Source organism: Protopterus annectens, chromosome 5.part0 (assembly GCF_019279795.1).
Source record: "Protopterus annectens isolate FY-2018-M chromosome 5.part0, PAN1.0, whole genome shotgun sequence".
Classification (NCBI taxonomy): domain Eukaryota; kingdom Metazoa; phylum Chordata; order Ceratodontiformes; family Protopteridae; genus Protopterus; species Protopterus annectens.
This window is the reverse complement of record NC_056735.1, coordinates 63726402-63747702: the sequence shown is the minus strand read 5'-3', so window position 1 is coordinate 63747702 and position 21301 is coordinate 63726402.

The window sequence follows — 21301 nt, the reverse complement described above, 5'->3', positions numbered from 1 at the left end:
GTCCTTAACTAGTGCTGCACTATTGCACCAGAGTCCAAGGTACTCTCCCATTTATTCCATTACATTTTATTCCAGTTTGCGCTGTGCGGCACGGTGTGGTGCACAACTTCTTTGAAACACGCCTAATGACTGCAATTGGCAATTACTATGTTTTGTTTAAACCACCTGTTTTAATTGAGAGTTGCGTGGCATGGCAGGTTAATATAGTGTGCTGCAGGTGTGATGGGCCCAGGTCAGAAAATGGCAGAGTTGTTTACTTTGTACATGTGTCTGACGATTTTAGAAACACAAATAGTCATTATAGTTCTATTTAGCTGAGCTTAGTGAAGCTGCATGATACGGCACATCCTGCAGCACTAAAATATGTAAAGAAAAGAAAAAAAGGGGAGATAGGAAAGTGGTGAAATGGGGGCAAGCAGGGGGAAAACATATTGAAAGGCAGGGAGGGTTGTGCGGGAAAGGTGTAGAAAAGAACCATAGCTATCCATTTCTTGTACAGCAACAACTGTGCAATTTGGCAGATTTGGATTTTCAAACCCCAGAGAGAGGGATGAGGACAACATAACTGCATTGTCAAGCCAGTTGGACCAAATTACGTGTGTTCAGTGGACGTGTGCAAAATGGAGAGCTATATATGGGACAATATTTATTTATTTTTTTGGGACAGTTGCCCATTTTTTTAATAAAGTGAGAGTGGGGGTATTGGAGAAGGGACATAGGTATGTGTAAGGGAGGTAAGTTGGGTAGGTGAGGATGCATTTGCAAACAGGCAAGACAGACAAGACAGCAGACATGGTTGGTGTGTGACACATAAGGGGGGTGAACACCTTGGATAGGGAAGGTGTTGTGGAATCCAAGTCCCATGTGCCTACAGATGACAGCAGCGTGACTCACATCCCCACCCATGAGACTGTCAACACTGCTACATCACTGCCCCAAGGGTGGCTGTGCTGGAGGCTGGGCACCAGGGCCTGGTTGCCCCACCAGGGTTGCCAGCATGCCCTCAATTCGGTGCAGGTGGCAGTCATAGCCATGGTGGACTATCTTGTACACAAAGACCAGCAGCTCCACTCAGATGACAATAGGCCCTCTGCCATTGCTCCCAGAGTTGGGCCGGGCCCCATCCCCTGGGGTATACCACCCGATGCTACAGGTGGTACAGGGGTAGCAGAGGGGGCACCACCTGTCTGGGTCCCAGATGTGCTAGAACCTGGTGGCATGACCAGGTGAGGCAAGGTAGGGGAATCAGCTGGAACTGGCCTACCTTGATGTGCTGTGGTAAATGAGGTATAGGAATAAGTTATGGTTAATAATAACCATCCATAGTTAGCAGAATCTAATCTAATATTTATTCATCCAAATACATATTATGTGCAACACAGCTTAATGTAACATAACAGTCAGTATGGTAACAGCATGGCAGTGTGAAGTAAACCATAGGGCCAGCAAAACAGTTAGGTTAACAAATATGTTAATATTGCATCATACTAAAACATAACAATAATCATCCACATTTTCCGAAATATAGTTAGTTTAACAAATTATGTTATTATTAAAGCATAATAGAACATAACAATAATGAAACACAGTTTTCCACAATATAGTTTAACGAAATATGTTAATATTCAATCATAATAATAAATAACAGTAATACATAAATGAAGATAAGGGGTGGGAAGAGATAGAAAAACATTCCATTACTGCCATTGCAGATTATATCCTTGAAAACACTGAAATATATACTCTACAGGTGTGTAGTGTCGGGTTTGACTACAGTGACTACAATTCTCCTATAGCTGATGTAGCACATACATATCTTTCAAGCTGTTAGCATGGGTCAGCATGGGCCAAGCAGTAACAAATGCAAGTACACCACTACAAAGAACACTTTCACATACTGTGGACTTATATAACTACCCAGGTGTTCTGTATACAGATTTGGTTATATGTTACATTCCAGGTCATACATTATCTGCTAATCATGTAACAAATGGATTAGGCTGGTTTAAGTACATCACAAGAAAGTGTGACACTTGAGAGGCATGTTTCTGTACAGTAAATTAACTAGACAGCCGTCATGCCTTAGTTGGCAGGCATGGGAGTAGAACCCAATAGCTGTGACTGCAAGGGACATCTACAAATAATGTAATAATTGATTGCAGCACCTTAGTATAGACATGCAAGGGATACAGCCATACTGGGATTACTCAGCTTTATTTATGAATCAACAATGCTGATGAACACATTCTTGGTATTGATGTTAACATTCTTTGTAATCTACACATGATATCTGCTCATAATATGGGCTACCTCACCCATATATTTGTTGTGTTCTTGGTGAGAGAGAAAATGTGAGAATTACATGACTGATATTGAAATTTTAGTGCTGCATACCACTGGATTCGAACCCAGGACTGTATGTGGCAAAATATACTGCATTCAAAGCATTTAATAGACTAAGCTATTGAGTCAACAATGACTATTGAGTGACTGATACTTGCCTGGAGATCCCCTGAAACTATACTATGAATTAAGCAATATAAGTTACAGGACATTCATCTGGCATTCTACTACTATTACAGTGTTATACTAGACTGCAGACAGTAGAACACACATGCATAGAATACAACCATACTGCTTACATTAACAAAAGCTGTACTTTAGAATCAACATTACTAGTGACCACATTTTATTGTTATTAGTTTGAAATATCTGTGACGTCCACACATAATATCTGCCCAAGGACCAGGCTACCTCACCCATACACCTTTATTACCTGCTGTCTGAAAAAGAGAGAGTATGTGAATGATATTGGCCTGGAGACAGCCTTGGACAGTACTATGAGTTAAGCAATATAGTTTGCAGGCCATAAGATTTGCTGGTTACAGCAATTACAGTCTTACACTTGACTGTAGCAACCTTACCATAGACAAGCAATGCATACAGTTCTACTGCAATGGCTTTAACAACACAATCTTGTTCAACAACATTTTGCTTAGTGTTATTGGTATTGTTATTGTTTTAATGAAATACAGTTCTTGTAGTTCATTTATTGCACTACAGTTCTACAGCTCTAATTGTACATTTATTGCACTACAGTTTTTCTTGTGTATACTTTATTGCAGTATATGCTTTACTATTTCTTGCTTGTTGCACTACAGTTAGCATACTAAGTCTGTACTTACCATGCTCACGGTGTAACCTGGCCAGGCATTCAGTATGGGACTCGACATTGCGACCCCTCTCAGCTGCAGCTGTGGGGAGAGAAGCACACCATTATGCATACCAGTTTTGCAGAAATTCAGCTTACATATTGGAAAAACAGAGGTAAAATTGCTTGCATATTTGTGGGACATTCCTGCTCTTGCCTGTTGGCCCAGGTGTCCAAGGTTCCCCTCTTTCTCCTTTTCAGGTCATCATGGTGGTGATGACACTGCTTACCTGTGTCAGAGATACCAGTAACACTGGTGAGTTCCCTGGCCAAATGGTCCCAGGCCGCCGCCTTACATTCTGAGACCTGGAATCTGCTCTGCATCAGACGGGATTCATGTTTTTTAACAAGGAGCCCAACCATGACCCTGGACTCCTGAATACCTCACCTCTGCACCAGAAAGCACACACCTTTGCCAACACCACCAGCCATACCAACAGTAGATTGAATTCCAATGAATGATGCAGAATTCTCACCTATTGTGCTTAATATAGGCAGTTTTCTCGCCCTTACACATCATTCAGCAACATTCAAAAAAGCTCTGTGTTGTTTAGCAGTGCACAAACCAGTTAAGCAAAGCCAAGCAGTGTGAAAACTCACACAACCGAGGTTTTAGCGAGGCTTAGCACCTCGCAAACATTAGTTGCCATTAGCATTTTTATGCACTGATTAGCATGAATGAGTAGTGCTTAGCAGAGCGAACAGTGCAGAAAATTCACAATAGTTTCATAAAATTAATTTTCAGTATTACATTCCTTTACAGCCATATTCTGCCTCTTATGGAATCACCCAGAGCCTACTGCACATAAGACCATAACTCTACTCACGTAGCTAGTTTGATGTTATATAAACTAGTACACCTTCACATATACTACTAGGCTACCTGTTAGGGTTGCTGAGCACTGCAGTGCACCACACAAACAGGCTTAAACACACCTATAAATAATTAATTAATTCCACCCGGTTTCTATTTTTAGATGTCTGGTCGGTGTCAGCTGTCTATATCTGGGCACAGCTTGGCATTGCTGCACTCTGTGCTCTGCAAACATGTAACAAAAAAAGTAAATAAAAAAAAAAACAAGAAAAATGAATTAAATCATAACACATCATATAAATGACATATTATACATTTACACACTTTACAACATTACAACAGTGGTAAAGAGCATTACAGGGAGCCTCAGACTCATCTGCAGCCATGGGATACGACAGAGACCTCATTTCTGATAAAGGAACCACAAAGGAAAAGAACTGTAGCAGCAAAAACAACCACAGAGGTTCCAAACACGGCAAATACAATCTTTGCTTTGTTTTGTTGGTTCTTTTATTCTACAAAATACAAACAGGTAAGCGCTTTCACGGATAACAAACTCCGCTTCATCAGACCATGTTAAACAGAATGTAACAGATGACTATTTAAATGTTACAGCATCCAATCAAGTACATGTCTAGAAGGAAGGGAAAGGTCAGTATAATTAAATTATATACTGCAGTGCAAAATAGACTTGCTTTGTGCTGGCAATTGAAAGCAGCTCACATCCACAATGTTAAACACTATCAAACTATTGCAGCCTTAAAAACACAACACATATACATACATAAAAACAGATTATTATACAAATAAGTAGCAGCATTTATAAAATGACAACTAATAATAAAATGTCTAAAAAATCCTGCTGATTCCTTGCTATGTCAGCATGGACAATAATAAAAAACAAAGCAGCTCAAAACAGAAATAGTTGAACTAGTGTGGCTATTATATGGTACTAATAAAAAATGCCTGCTACTAAATATATAGTTAACAAAGATAAGGATAGAATAGTGTGTAAACTGTATGACATGCATATGCTACCACATGCATAATAGGGAGATATAAATATAGTCATGGAACAGCATGATAAAAAATTGATGTTACCATATTAACAGCAAGGGTAATGATGTTTCAGGGCTCTTGCTTTAAGGAAAGGTTTTATTGATACCTTGCTGTTCAAACCGGGGGGTTTGTCAGCTTTTAGCTGAATAATCCATTTCTGTTCTATAGATTCAGTCTTGTTTAATAGATCACCACCTCGAATATTAGCATGCACTAACTCTAAAGCAAAGAACTTGAACTTATGACTGGGGCCTGTCTCATTAACATGCATAGCTAAAGCACTGGATACTTTCACATTTCTAATGTCTCTCAAATGTTCAAGGCTCCTGTCCTTGAAAGCCCTGTTTGTCTTACCTACATAGTAGGAAAAACAAGTGATGCAGAAACAGAAGTATACCAGATTCTTGGTCTGACAATCCGCATAGAAACTAGTGTCAATATTGAAACCAAGTTGGGGGTGAAGGAAATGACCCCCAGTGTGTATGCATATACAAGTCATACACCTTCTACAGGTGTAGGTACCCTTTCTGTCAGATTGGGCATAGCTAGGAGGATTCAATGGTCTATAACAAAGTTGATTTTTGAGAGATTTGTTGTTCCTAAATGTAAAATCAGGCTTATTTCCAATCATTCCTTGTAGTTCAGGTATATTTAGAAGAATATCCCAGTTGGCACTGATAGTTTCACATACCATGCTGATGTTACTATAATAGGTCAAAGGCATTCTAAGCTTATTGCCAACATTCATAGGGGTACGACTCTGATCAACAATTTGTTCAGGAGTCTGTGCAGAGGGAGAGCTATGATTAATACTAAAATATGGTTTACATCTGCCTTCCCTCTCATTCCAGGCTTCAAGTATTTGTGTTTCAATGACTTCTCTCCTGTATCCTCTGTTTATAAATTCTTCCTTGAGTAGGAAGAGTGCCTTTTCTAACTGTGCATCCTCATTATGTAGATGCATGATACAGAAAATTTGCCTCTGAAGCACATTCAGTTTGGTATGATTAGGATGCGTGCTATTATTGTGTAGAACGTTATTTCTTCTAACACTTTTCCTGTAAACGCTCATGGACATGGAATATAGGGCATCCCTACTGATCTGTACATCTAGGAACTCTACAATAGTAGAGGAATATTTATAGGTAAATTTAAAAAAAGTGTTCACTCCATTTATATACTGAAAGAACTCCAGCAAGGATTCTTCAGGGCCCTGCCACAGCAAAAAAATATTGTCCACAGAGCATGTATACCATCTAATCAATGTGCCAAACCTGTCATTGGATAGAATGTACTGATTTTCCCAATTGACCAACGTTAGGTTGGCGTAGCTATTTGCACAAGCTGTGCCCATAGCCATGCCAACTTTTTGCAAATAAAAAACGCCATTGAAAACAAAAGCATTGTTCTCCAAGATAATTTCTAAGAGGGTACAGAGAAGATGAACTTTGTCAGTGGATATATTATGTGTGAGTAGTACATGTCTAACATTCTCTATCCCCCAATCATTTGGTATGATGGTAAAAAGAGAGGTGATGTCTAAGGTAACAAAGAAGCACGGTCCTGCAATAACATCAACATAATTACTAAGCTGAGACAAAAAATCTTTCGTATCTCTTAGTACGGTCTTGCATTTGTCTAAAACCACATGTAAATTCTTTTCTACAAAAATCAACAAAGGTTCAGTAATCCAGCCTCTACTGGATACTATAGGTTTCATTGGTGGTTTTCATAGACTTTTATGTATTTTAGGGAGGCCATATAATATGGGAATAGTTGGATTTTCTACCTTAAAATAGTCAAACAATGGTTCTGAGATTAAACCAGTCAATAAAAGGTCAAAGATCAAAAATTCCACTTTTTCAATGATTCCTTTCAGTACCACTGCTGACAAAGAAATGTATATCTCAGTCTCTCCCAATAATTCCATCATAGCAGGTAGATACATATCCTTATCCAACACAACTATGCCTCCCCCTTTGTCGCTGGTCTTAACTCAATGCTCTTCATATTTTTTAACTCAAATAGAGCCTGCCTTTCAAGATGTCATATTGAAAAAACAATCATTCTGTTTACCAGTAAATTTAAAGGATTAGTAGGAGGTACAAATGTGCTTAGTTCATCTGCAGCCATGGTAGACACTGTACCTCTACCTACACTGATTCAAAATGTATGTTCCTCGTCAGCATGCCATCTTTAACATGCATGACACTCTGCCGAGGGGGAACTGTTGCTGTGTACATGGATAAATTCCATGTAGGTTCTAAATTCTGCCTATACGGATTTTATTAAATCCTGGGTAATATTTCTGCATGCTGGTTAGAAATGATTATCATATAATTGGCTTGGGATAACAGGGTACATGCAGGTTATATAGTACAAAAAGGATTTTCATTAGTTTTGGATATAACATAATCAATGTGTTTGTCAGAATTAATGTTATGATGTAAAGCTTCTACAAATTTTATCATCCAGGTTCAGTGGCCTTGACGTTGTACTCATCAGGTTTCCCAGACTGTCAGGCCCTGACATTTATGTTGTAGTTGCCCATACCCAGTCTTTGCAGACTGACACTGATTTTTTTTTTATTTGAAATTCCACAGATTCAAGCAATGGGCTCCATGCATCATTCCTGAATGCAGGGCCCAAAATTCACCTGGCACACTTCATCTAAATACATTTGGGGACATACCTTTTTCTTAGTATGAGATTTAAGACATTGGCCATTTTGCTTAAAAATGAAATTAAAAACTAGAAGTCATTAAACCATAAACCATATACTTTAAAATGCAAATAAAAAATAAGATACAAAGCTAGAATCAGAGACGGTGCAGCTGACTAGCACAGAGTATCATGGAAATGGTGTGATGGAAGAATGTCAAAGACATCAAAAAGTAAGGTGTACAAAACAGTGGTCCAACCTGTACTACTGTATGGTAGAGAAACCTGGGCATTGAAGGCAGAGCGACTGAGAAAGCTAGAGGTGATGGAGATGAAGTGTCTGAGATGGGGGGGTTGAGTAGGGTGCACACTGTGGGACAGATGAAGAAATTAGGACATAAGACCAGAAGCCAGAGTAGTTCTAATTGTGGTGAAGGTCAAAGTGAACAGATTATAGTGGTTCAGGTATACGTGCAGGAAAGTAAACGACAATATGCAGAAGAAGATTTTGATGAGACAGGAAGAAGGCAAGCAGAAAGGAGGTATTTTGCAATGAGATGGATCAGTTGCATGACAGAACATCTATGACCGTCAAGCATAACCACAGCAAAAAGTAAGAGAGTGCCATGACATCCTGACCCCATGTCGAAAATGGGGGGGAAAGGGGGTTCATAGATTCATAGGTAGGTACTAGGCTATCAGCCCAAGGGCCTCTGAAAGCCTAGTCAACAAGGTTCCCTGGCTTACGCCACCCAGGAAAGTTATTTTCCTGTGCCCCTGTCAAGCAGAGCCATAGAAGTGATCCCTGGGTGTATTTCCTATTTCCCATCCACTCATCAAGATTTTTCTTGGAGTGCTAATGAAGAACTTTACTTGACATAGATGGGTAGCCTGTTCCAGAGTATGGGAAGTCTCTGGGAGAGGAATCTATCCCTCTAGCATGTTCTGTTTATTGTGGTGACAAGGTTTAGGTCCCTAGAGCATGTAGCTCAGAGGGATTGGGATTTCTTTAGGTGTAGCATGTCCAACAGCTCTGGGTTTGACATAGCTTTACATGTTAGGCAGAGATCACCTCAGGGTAGGCTATATGCTATGGAGTAAAGCTGGTGTTTTTTGAGACTGTCAGTTTAGGGCATCTGTTTGAGGCCAGTAATGCTCTTTGTGAGGTAGTGGCCTTTCCAGCTGCTACAGATGTCTTGTGAGGTACATTCCGAAAGGGGTGCTGTACTCTATAATGGGTGTAATTAGTGTTGAGTAGAGGAGAGCAATGACCTCTTTTTTCCTGGATGAGAACAGATTTGTGATTAGGTGTGCCACGTAGAAGGATTTCCTGACTACTGTGGCAATGTGATTATCAAAGGAGAGACTACTGTCCACCTGGGTCCCAAGGTCTCTAATCACACATTCGGCATTAAGTAGACTGCTGCCTATGTGGTAGTTCATGGGTACAGAGTTTTTACCAAAGGTGATGATAATGCACTTTTTGACACTGAGCTTGAGGCCATGGCTCTGACAGCAGGCCTCTGTTTCAAAGAGGCCCTTCTGTAGGATGTCCACATCATTTGGGGACTTGACTATGGATCCTAGTTTGCAGTCATCTGCAAACTTCATTAGCTAAAGGCCTTCTGTATTAGTCTACTTCAGAGAAGTAAATACCAAACAGGAGAGGTTCCAGGACTGAAGCCTGTGGTACTCCACTTGTCACTGGTTTGAAGTCATATCTGGAGTTTACAACTTTTACAGTGTGAGTTCTGTCAGTGAGCCAATTGGCAACCCATCTTGTGACATAGGGATTTGTACCTAGTTTAGTGAGTTTAGCTATAATTCCAGAATGTGGGATGGTGTTGAAAGCCTTGACGAGGTCAAGATAGGCTTTGTGAACCACCTTACCCTCATCTACAGTTTGGTGACTGCCTCAAAGAAGTCGATCAGGTTCAGGAGGCCTGATCTGCCTTTCACAAACCTGAACTGGGTGGGGTCCAAAGTTTGGAGGTTACCAATGTCTTTGTTTATGAGTTCCATGATGATACATTCCATGGCCTTACATACCAGGCTCATCAGGCTAATAGGGTGATAGTTGCTGGGATCAGTGGTGGCTCCCCCTTTGTGGAGTGGGATAACTGTTGCTGTGCATCATTCAGTGGGCACAAAGCCTGATGTGAGGCTATGCTTGAACATGGTGCTTAGGTGGGGAGCCAGTTCGTTCTGAAGTTAGTGTAAAACACAGCCTGGGATATTATCCGGTCCCATGGATGCTGTGTTTTTGGCTTTAGAGAGTGCAGCTTTTACCTGCATAGTTGTGATTAGAGGGACTCTGAATTCTTCCTGTATAGATATGGGCCCTTTGGGGGGGGGGTAAAGTTAGCACTGAACCTATCTGCCAGGATGTTGGCAATATCAGTTGGTTCTGTAATTTTCATGCCATTGTGCTGTAACTCAAAGCACATCTGGGTGTTGCCATTGAGATTCTTGACATAGCTATAGAATGCTTTGTGGTTGCCCTTAGAATCAGTGGCAATTTTGTTTTCGTAGCTAGCTTTGGAGGATCTTATAAGGGATCTCAGCTTCTTACTGAGGCTGACCAGGGAGCTCCTCCACTCATGGAATTTTACTCTCTTTTGCAACAGTTTCTTCCTTCTGTTGTAGAGTTTGTTTATGGCAGGGGGCCACCAGATTGGCTTCCTTTTTTGGAGGATAGCATCTTGGTTCTGTTTGGGATAGCATGATCCATGCAGTTGTGTAAGTGCTTATAGAGTGCTTTTGTGTAGGATTCAGCAGTTGTAACTGTACTGTCCATCTGCATGGGTGTCATGAAGTTTGCCACTTCTGTCTTAAGAAGCATGAAGTTGGCTTTGGAGAAATTTTTTACTGTGGTTTCCTTAATGTGGGTGGGGGCAGGGTGTGGATATCTAGGGTGATTTGCTTATGGTCAGATCTGACCAGCAAGGAGTTGACTTCAGGTGTGGAACACCGGTCACTCATGTTGGTAATGACTAGGTCTAGAATATTGTTGGCCCTGGTGGGGGTGTGAATAGGTTGATCCAGGGCATTGGAATTTATGAGTTCCAGAAAGCGTTGAGTAAAGCAGTTGGTACACGAGTAGTTTTTCCAGGTAATGGTGGAGTAGTTGAAATCACCCATTATTAGGGTGTTTGGTTGAACCCTAATATTTTCCAGTATATCAAGAAAAGAGTAGTGGAAATCCTGGGGCATGGTGGGGGATCTGTAGTAAGCTACAATTTGGATTGCAGTTTTGCCCAGAGTTAGTTGCACTTGGATAACCTCAGATGCATTATGCTGAGCAACTAGCCTTGCGGTGTGGATATACTTAATGAATATGGACACACCTCTGCCTTTGGTGTTTTGGTCCAGGTTAGATGGCCGACAAGTGTGGTATGAGTTATAGCCTGGTAAGGCAGGGGTGCTCTCTGGAGCCCTGAACCAGGTCTCAGTCACTGCACAGATATCAATGTTCTCCATTTTAAGGAGTGCCTTGTGGGAGTGCATTTTGAGATTTAGACTTCTAGCATTGAGTAGTATTACCTTCAGTTTTTGCTTGCCTGTTCCTGTTATGGTGGTGAATTTGTCACTTGAACCTTGCCTAAAAAAGACACTATAGGGGCAGCAAGAGCCTTAGCCAGTATCCGGAATCCCAGGGGTGACAGGTGCAGGCCATCTCTGGCAAAGCATCATGGTCTGTCGACCATGTCATCCCAGGCAGACAGATACTGGATCCCCTTAGAATGACTCCAGAAGCTTAGCCAATTGTTGAAGTCAATCATTTTGTCCTTGTACTGCAGTATCATTCTGGGGGATAGCAGGATGCTACTTAGGGCTAGGGTCATACCTGCCTGGGCTACAAGATCAGAGAGTTCTTTCATGTCTCTTTTCATGTAGTCCAGGGAGGTATGTCTCAGGTCATTCACACCAACATGGACAATGACAGAGTCATATTTGTACTTGTTGTGGCGTGACCTGAGTACATGGGTTATGTGGCAGATTCTGGCACCTGACAGGCAGCTGATAGTAACCTTCTCCTTGTTTAGCCTGGTGAGTGGGACATCAGTGTGCCTGACTATAGAGTCACCTATGACTAGTGTGTTGGGTATGTTGTTTTGCCTTATGGGCTATAGTTGAGTGCCACACTGAGTCTGTGGGCTATATGTCATTTGGGTTGTGTTGGGAGGGGTGGAGGTTGCTTGCGTTTCTACTTTGGAGGTCTCTGTTGCTTGAGCAGATTATTATTGAGAGCCTCTGCAAATATTTTTGAGTTTCTATGTGTGGATTTTGGTGGTGTAGGTTTAGTGGGACTATGTGATGAGTGAGGTGCAAGTGTTTACATTCTCCACTTGACTGTCAAGTTCAGTCTCGGTTGGAGAGAGCTTTACCTCCAGTTTGGCTAGATAAGGGCATCTCTCACAGGTTGTAGTGTTGGGTGGTAGGAGGAGAGGGTCATCTGTGTACAAGAGGCAATTGCTACATTACCCTAAGATGCCCAGAATCATCAGATAGTCAGGAGAGAACACTGGGAGCTGACCCTTGGATATGCCTAAATAAAAAAACTATTTTCCTCTAGACAAGTGAGGAAAGTGAGTACAAGAGCTGTTTTTCTCTAAGCAAGTAAGGAAAGTAAGTACCAAAACTGTTTCCCTCTAGGTAATGAGGAAGGCTGATTGCTGTAGTAACTTGTAGCTTATTTAGTGCTTACAGCAAATTCTGAACAAGTGCTGAGCACAAATAAGCAAATTCAAGTGCTAAAACTAAGAATCTGTATCTGTCACATTTGATAACCACATCGCCACAACAGTCAGGAAATCCTTCTGTGTGGCACACCTCATCGCTAAGGGCTTTTCATCCAGAGAAAAGGAGGTCATTGTCCTACTGTACTCATCCCTCATTAGACCCATTATAGAGTATAATGCCCCATTTGGTATGTACCTCACAAGACATCTGCAACAGCTGGAAAGGCCACAGAAATACCTCAATAAAAGAATCACAGGCCTAAAGCAGATGCCATATGATGACCATCTAAAAAAACTCCAGCTATACTCTGTGGCATATCGTCTACTCAGAGGTGATCTCTGCTTAACATACAAGGCTATGTCAAACCCTGAGCTGTTGGACATGCTCAACTTAAAGAAATCTCAATCCCTCAGAGCCACACACTCCAGGGATCTAAACCTTGTCATCACAATGAACAAAATATGCTGGAGGGATAGGTTCCTGACCCAGAGACTCCCCATACTCTGGAATAGACTGCCCATACATGTCAAGCAGAGCGGCTCATTGGCCCTCTTCAAAAGGAACCTTGATGAGTAGATGGGAGATAGGAAATTCACCCCAGGGATCATGTCAGTCGCCCTGCTAGACAGGGGTCCAGAGAAGTAAATATTGTGGGAAGAAATATCCAGGGAATTGTTATGGCTAGGCTTGCATAGGCCCTAGGGCCGATAGCCTAGTACCAACCTATGAACCTATGAACTAGACTAGTTACAGGAAAGAAACAAGTACAAATTCAGGCTTTTAAATCAGAAAGTTGAGAGAGATGGAAAAAATTGCCCAAATGGCCAATAACTACAATTTCTGGGCCAGAAATCACTCCTTATGTGGTAGATATGTTACCTAGTGCTTACCAGCGCTTTGCAGACTTCTACAGCAGCAGAGAGACAAAAGAGGGACTTTGGAGTGATTAAGTTTCATTTTTCTGCATTTTTTGCTGCCTTTAGCTAATTTCACCTAAAACACAGATTTTTAGCATTTCTGTTACTTAAAAAGCTTGTTTCAGTTACATATTGTACTTATTTTACTGCCTGCACTTTAACAAAGTCGATTTTGTGTTTAAATTACCTGTTTAACTGTTATAGGCTACACAATCAAATGTGATAGCCATTTCTGTGCATTTAAAGTGCTTTTTTTATTGTATCTGCTTTATTTTCTAAAAAAACAAAACAAAACAAAAAAAAATATATATATACTTATTTCCCGCCTTTCTGAGCTAGTATAGTCCAGTTTTCAGGTTAGTGCTGAATTCAGGGCTATGATACAAGATTCTGTGTTTGCCCATACCTTACTTGGATAGAAGGGAGTTTCTCTGTTCACCTGTGATAGAGGGGAGCTTTGAGCAGCCTATCTGTCCCTGGAGGAGTAGTTTCAGCCCAGAAATTAATAGCTTATTGGCCATTTTGGGCTAATTTCTATCTCTTTCATTTCCCCTGCTATATATAAACCACATTTGCATGGCTTTGCATGCTGGGCAGCACCAGTAAGCTAGTGTATAATTATTCCCAGCTCCACAGAGTCTCCTCTTCAATTTTTATCTTGGAACTAGACAAACTTTCATTTTAAGCATTCAAACCATTCATTTCTCAGCGCTGCACTTGCTCAAAACTCATAGCAAGTACTAATAAACCCTAGCACTAGACCCCCTATACTGTACAGAAGGACAAGGCTCTCTATTCGACCTTACCAGCCAATCAGTAAAACAGTAGACTGTACCTATCCAGGCATGTCCAAAGGGCAGTTTCAGGTGTATTCTCCAGTCCAACTGGTGAATCTGGGCATTTTGACGCAATGTTGCAACTGCCTCATGTACACAGACAACCCTTTCCTCCTACCACCAAACACTAATACATGTGAGAGATGCAATTATACAGCCAAACTGGAGGCTAAGCTCTCTCAACCCAAGACTGGATCAGACAGTCAAGAGGAGAAGGGAATTACTTGCATCACACCACCAGTCTCAAATAAACCTATTAAACCAGCACCAGCAAAAAACACACATAAATACACAAAAACATACTCGGAGGCTCTAAATAAAAATCTGCAAAAGCAACAGAGAGCTCCAAAACAGACATTCAAGCAACCTCCACCCCCAACACAAACCATGAAACACATACTTCACAAAACCAGTGTGCCATGCAATCACAGCCCTTAAGGCAAAATAACATACCCAACACACTAGTAATTGGTGACTCTATAGTCGGGCACACTGACGTCCAACTCACTAGGCTGAACAAGGAGAAGGTTACTGTTAGTTGCCTGTCGGGTGCCAGGATCTGCCACATAACAAAGGCACTCAGGTCACTCCAGAACAAGTACAAATATGACTCTGTCATTGTCCATGTTGGTGTGAATGACCTGAGCCGTACCTCCCTGGACTACATGAAAAGAGACATGGGAGAGCTCTCTGATCATGTAGCCCAGGCCGGTATGACCCTGACCCTGAGTAGCATCCTGCCCTCACCAAGAATGATACCATGGTATAAAGAAAAAAATTGTCAATTTCAACAATTGGCTAAGCTTCTGGTGTCATTCAAAGGGGATCCAGTGTCTGTCCGCCTGGGATGACATGCTCGACAAACAATGCTGCTTCACTAGAGATGGCTTGCACTTGTCACCCTTAGGCTTTTGAATATTGGCCAAGGCTCTTGCCATCCCTATAGTGCCTTTTTTAGGCAAGGCTCAAAAGACAAACACACCTCTGTAAATAGCACAAGTAACAAAAACTGAGGATAATGCTACTCAGTGCCAGAAGTCTAAACCTCAAAAGGCATGCACTCGAGGCACTCCTCAGTATGGAGAAAATTGATATATGTGCAGTAACAGAAACCTGGTTTAAGGCTCCAGAGAGCACCCAGCACTACCAGGCTACAACTCATACCATACATTTCGGCCACAAAACCCGGGCCGAAATACAAAAGTTGGGGCCGTATCCATATTCATCAAGGATACCCACACCTCCAGGTTAGTAGCACAGCACGATGCTTCAGAGATCATCCATGTGCAACTAACAATGGGCAAAACTGCAGTTCAAATTGTAGCTTGCTGCAGATCATGCACCATGTCCCAGGACCCCCATTCCGTGTTTCTGGAAACACTGGGAAACATAAAGGTCCTACTAAACACCCTAATATTGGGTGATTTCAATTACCCAAACATTAACTGGGAAACTACTCAAGTTCTAAGTCCCTTGCCCAACATTTCCTAGAATTTATAAACTCAAACACCCTGGATCAACTGGTCAACACTCCCACCAGAGGTGACAACATATTGGACCTGGTCATCAACAACATGGGCGACCAATGCTCCTCACTGGAGGCCAACCCCTTGCTGTTTAGATCTGACCATAAACTAATCACTCTGGACATCCACATTCTGCCCCCACCCCCTGTCAAGGAAACCAGTGTGAAAAACTTTTCAAAAGCAAACCTCACGTTACTTAAGACAGAGGTGGAAAGTTTCAAAGCCCCCATGCTAAAGGATAACGCTGTCCAAGCTACAAAATCTTTACTAATGCACTCTACGGGCACCTACAAAAATGTATGGCTCATGCTATCCCAAGCAAAACCAAAACTCACTCCTCCAAGGAAAGGAAACCAGTCTGGTTGACCCCTGCCATAAACAAGTTATACAATAGAAAGAAACTAGTACAGAAAAGAGTAAAATCCCAAAAAGGGAGTTTTGCTCATTGTTAGTTGCACATGGATGATCTCTGAAGCATCGTGCTGTGCTACTAACCTGGAGGTGTGGTTATCCTTGATGAATATGGATACGTGAAGTTTGCTTTTTCCTTTTGGTACAAACTCAGTACCCATAAACTACCACATAGGTGGTAGTCTACTCAACACCGAAAGTGTGATAAGAGACCTTGGGACACAGGTGGACAGTAGTCTCTCCTTTGATAATCACATCGCCACAGTAGTCAGGAAATCCTTCTATGTGGCACACCTCATCACAAAAGGTTTCTCATCCAGGAAAAAAGAGGTCATTGTTCCCCTCTACTCGTCACTCTTTAGATCCATTATAGAGTACAATGCCCCTTTTGGTATGTACCTCACAAGACATCTACAACAACTGGAAAGGCCACAGAAATACCTCACAAAGAGGATTACCAGCCTCAAACAGATGCCCTATGCAGACCGTCTCAAAAAACTGCAGCTTTACTCCATTGCATATCACCTACTCTGCCTAACACACAAAGCTATGTCAAACCCAGAGCTTTTAGACATGCTCCACTTAAAGAAATCCCAATCCCTATGAGCTACATGCTCTAGGGACCTAAACCTCATCACCACAATAAACAGAACATGCTGGAGGGATAGATTCCTGTCCCAGAGACTTCCCATACTCTGGAACAAACTACCTATCTATATCAAACAAAGCTCCTCATTAGCACTGTTCAAGAAAAATCTTGATGACTGGATGGGAGATAGGAAATTCACCCCGGGGATCACTTCTGTGGCTCTGCTCGACAGTGGTACAGGAAAATAATTTTCTTGGGTGGTGAAAGCCAGGGTACCTTTGGCTAGGCTTATATAGGCCTTAGGGCCAATAGCCTAGTACCTACCTATGAACCTATGAACATCCCTGATCAGTATCAGCAAGAAACTACAATCCTTCATAAAATCATCCAAGGCTAGTTTTGAAAGAAAAATTGCCAAGGACTCCAAAGATAACCACAAGGCATTCTTTAGCTATGTCAAGAATCTAAGTGGCAATTCTCAGATGTGCTCGGAGTTAGTGCAGAATGGCACAAAATACAGTGAACTGACTGATATCACCAACATCCTGGAAGACAGGTTCAATGCAAACTTCACTCCCCTCTTGCCCCCAAATGGGCCCTTAACCATACCAGAAGAATGTAGAGCCCCTGAAATGACAGACACTCAGGTTAAAACAGCCCTCTCCAAAGCCAAAAACACAGCATCAAAGGGACCGGATGGTGCCCCAGGTTGCATCTTACATGAGCTCAAAGATGAACTAACCCCTCACCTAAACACACTGTTCAAACTCAGCCTCTCCACAGGATACATACCCATAGAGTGATGCACAGCAATGGTTATTCTGCTCCACAAAGGTGGAGCCACAACAGACCCCCAGGAACTATCACCCTATAAGCCTGACCAGCTTGGTCTGCAAGGCTATGGAGCGCATCATCATGGAACTCATTAACAGAGACACTGGGAATCTTCAAACACTAGACCCTACCCAGTTCACTTTGTTAAGGGCAGATCATGCCTCCTGAACCTGGTGGACTTCTTTGAGACAGTTACCAAGGCTATAGATGAGGGAAAGGTGGTCCACACAGCCTACCTAGACCTTGAAAAGGCCTTTGACACCATTCCCCATTCTGGTATGATAGACAAGCTCACCAGCCTGAACATAAACCCGTACATCACAAGATGGGTTGCCAACTGGCTCACGGACAGAGCCCATATGGTAAGAGTTGTGGGAGCTACGTCCAACTGTAAACCAGTTACAAGTGGCATTCCCCAGGTCTCAGTCCTAGGACCCGCTCCTGTTTGGCATATACTTCTCAGAGGTACAGGCAAGCACAGGAGGACTATGGCTGACCAAGTTCGCAGACGACTGCAAACTAGGGGCTATAATTGACTCTCCAGCTGACACAGACATCCTCCAAAAGGGTCTCACTGAGACAGATACCTGTTGTCAAAATCATGGCCTCAAGCTAAATGCGAAAAAGTGCATAGTCATCCCCTTTGGAAAAAACAAAGTACCCACAAACTATCACTTAGGTGGTAGTCCCCTAAATACAGAAGATGTAATAAGGGATCTGGGGACCCATCTAGATAGTAATGTCTCCTTTGATAATCACATTGCCAAAGTGGTGAGAAAATCCTTCTATGTGGCCCACCTAATCACAAAAGGGTTTGCATCCTGATCAAAAGAGGTCATTGTGCCCCTCTACTCATCACTCATCAGACCCATCATAGAGTACAACACCCCATTTGGGATGTACCTTACAAGACACCTGCAACAGCTGGAAAGACCACAGAAGTACCTCACCAAAAGGATCACTGGCCTCAAACAGATGCTCTATGCAGCTCAACTAAAGAAACTCCAGCTGTACTCGGTTGCATACCGTCTACTCAGAGGTGATCTCTGCCTGACATACAAGGCCATGTCCAACCCAGAATTGATGGACATGCTCCACCTAAAGAAAACCATATCCCCTCGAGCCACACGCTCTAGGGACCTAAACCTCACCACAATAATAAATAGGATGTGCTGGAGGGATAGATTCCTGTCCCAGAGACTTCCCATGCTTTGGAACAGGATTCCAGTCTACATTAGACAGAGCTCCTTGCTAACACTCTTTAAGAGAAACCTTGACGAGTGGATGGGGAAACAGAACATTTACCCCGGGGATTACTTCATTGGCTCTGCTGCACAGAGGTACAGGGAACTAATCTAAGGGGGCGGCAAAAGCCAACACATTCTGGCTAGGCTTACTTCTGGCAGATAGCTTAGTACTAGTACCTACCTATGAACCACTCCCACTGATAAGCTAGCAGGCTTCCCTCCAACACAGAAAGGCTTGGGGGACTCAGGATCTTACAAACAGTCCTGGATACAGCAAATATGTATCTGGACTAGACTAGTTACAGAAAAGGGGGAGACAAGTGCAAATGCAGGCTTTTAAATCAGAAAGTTGAGACAGATGGAAAAAATGCAGAAACGGCCAATAACTACAATTTCTGGGCCAGAATCACTCCTTATGTGGTAGATAGGTTACCTAGTGCTTACCTCTCCCACTGATAAGCTAGAAGGCTTCCCTCCAACACAGAAAGGCTTGGGGGGGGGGCTCAGGAGCTTACAAACAGTCCTGGATAAAGCAAATCTGTATCTGGACTAGACTAGCTACAGGAGGGGGGGACAAGTGCAAATGCAGGCTTTTAAATTAAGAAGTTGAAAGAGATGGAAAAACTGCCCAAACAGCCAATAACTACAATTTCTGGGCCAGAAAGCACTCCTTATATGGTAGATAGGTTACCTAGAGATTACCACTCCCACTGAAAAGCTAGCAGGCTTTCCTCCAACACAGGCAGGCTTGAGGGGCTCAGAAGTTTACAAACAGTCCTGGATATAGCAAATCTGTATCTGGACTAGACTAGTTGCAGGAAAGGGAGGAAACAAGCATATTTTATTTGTTACAGTAAAGCAGAACACAGGGAGATTCTAGCAAAGTTTGTTTTCTTTTTTTGTAAAGGAAAGGGAGAAAGGAGAAGCAGAAGATAATTCAAGGTTAGGAAACTAAGTGGGTTGGCCTTCTCAAATGCTCTCACTGTATTAGGTAGAAAGAGATAATCACACCAGACTGGGAGGAGTGTCCCAGATCAGATTTACAGTAGGGACGGGTAACTGCAAAGCCACCAAGTATAACAGCAAGACACCAACAGGGAGGGTGGGCAACAATACTACAGCTACTAGCCTACACTCTTTTAGACAGTAAACACTACAGAAATGTTTATTACAGCAGAAGAACAGCAGTGAGCCACAGAATGAAAGTTTTTAAACAGATAAAGGAGCAAGGAGACTCTAGAAAATGCTTTTAACAGCAAACAAATCATTATATGATACACTCCTTGGCAGGAAATCAGAACAGACAGGTGCTTAACAAGTAGAGACATTTTCCAGTTAATACCTTTCACACAGTGAAACTAGCTAAAAAGCTTTACAAACCTTATGACAATAAAAACCTTATTTATTAGGCCATGTAAAGCAGACAAGTTTAGTTCAACCATGCAGATTAGTTAATAGCAATAAAATACAGTAAAAAGTATACAGTAGGCAATAAAAAGCGCTATATATAAATTGCTAGAAGCAATAACTAGTAAAAATAAGCAAAAAAAAAAAAAAAAAACAGGATACTTATTATTACATATTTCAGATCAGAGTTGTATTCAATGCCCCTCCTCCACGCGGCTCAGGAAATCAGAACAAACAAACAGGTGCTTAACAAGAAGAGAATATTTCAGGTTAATAACTTTCACACAGTGAAACTAGCTAAAAATCTTTACAAACTGTGAAAATAAAAACCTTATTTATCAGGCCCTGTAAGGCAGACAATTTTAGTTCAACAGTGCAGATTAGTTAATAGCAATAAAATACAGTAAAACTTATGCAGTAGGCAATAAAAAGTGCTAGTTATAAATTGCTAGAACCAATAACTAGTAAAAATAAGCAAAAAAAGACAGGATACTTATTATTATATATCTCAGATCAGAGTTGTAGTCAATGCTTCTCCTCCAGATGGCACAGGAAATCAGAACAAGCAAACAGGTGCTTAACAAGTAGAGAAAATTTCCAGTTAATACCTTTCACACAGTGAAACTAGCTAAAAAAGCTTTACAAACAGTGTGACAGTAAAAACCTTATTTATCAGGCCCTGTAAGGCAGACAGTGTTTGTTCAACCGTGCAGATTAGTTAATAGCAATAAAATACAGTAAAAAGTATGCAGCAGACAGGGTTGATGATAATGTTGATGATATGATTTAAAAAGAAATTACTGCATTTCTGAAATCATGGCTGCAGACAAACTGCTACAGATTACGAAACCACTATAACATTATATAAATTTTATTCATTGCCCCCACAAGCATAAGTGAAACATTTAAGATGCCCCAGAAAGTCCATATCTCATTCTAGGAATGTACAAATATTGCTGTTATGGCTGTTCTTCATATTGTTTCAACACTGAAGTTAACAATAATCTGGTCTTTATTGGTTCAGAAATTGAAGGACTTCAAATAGA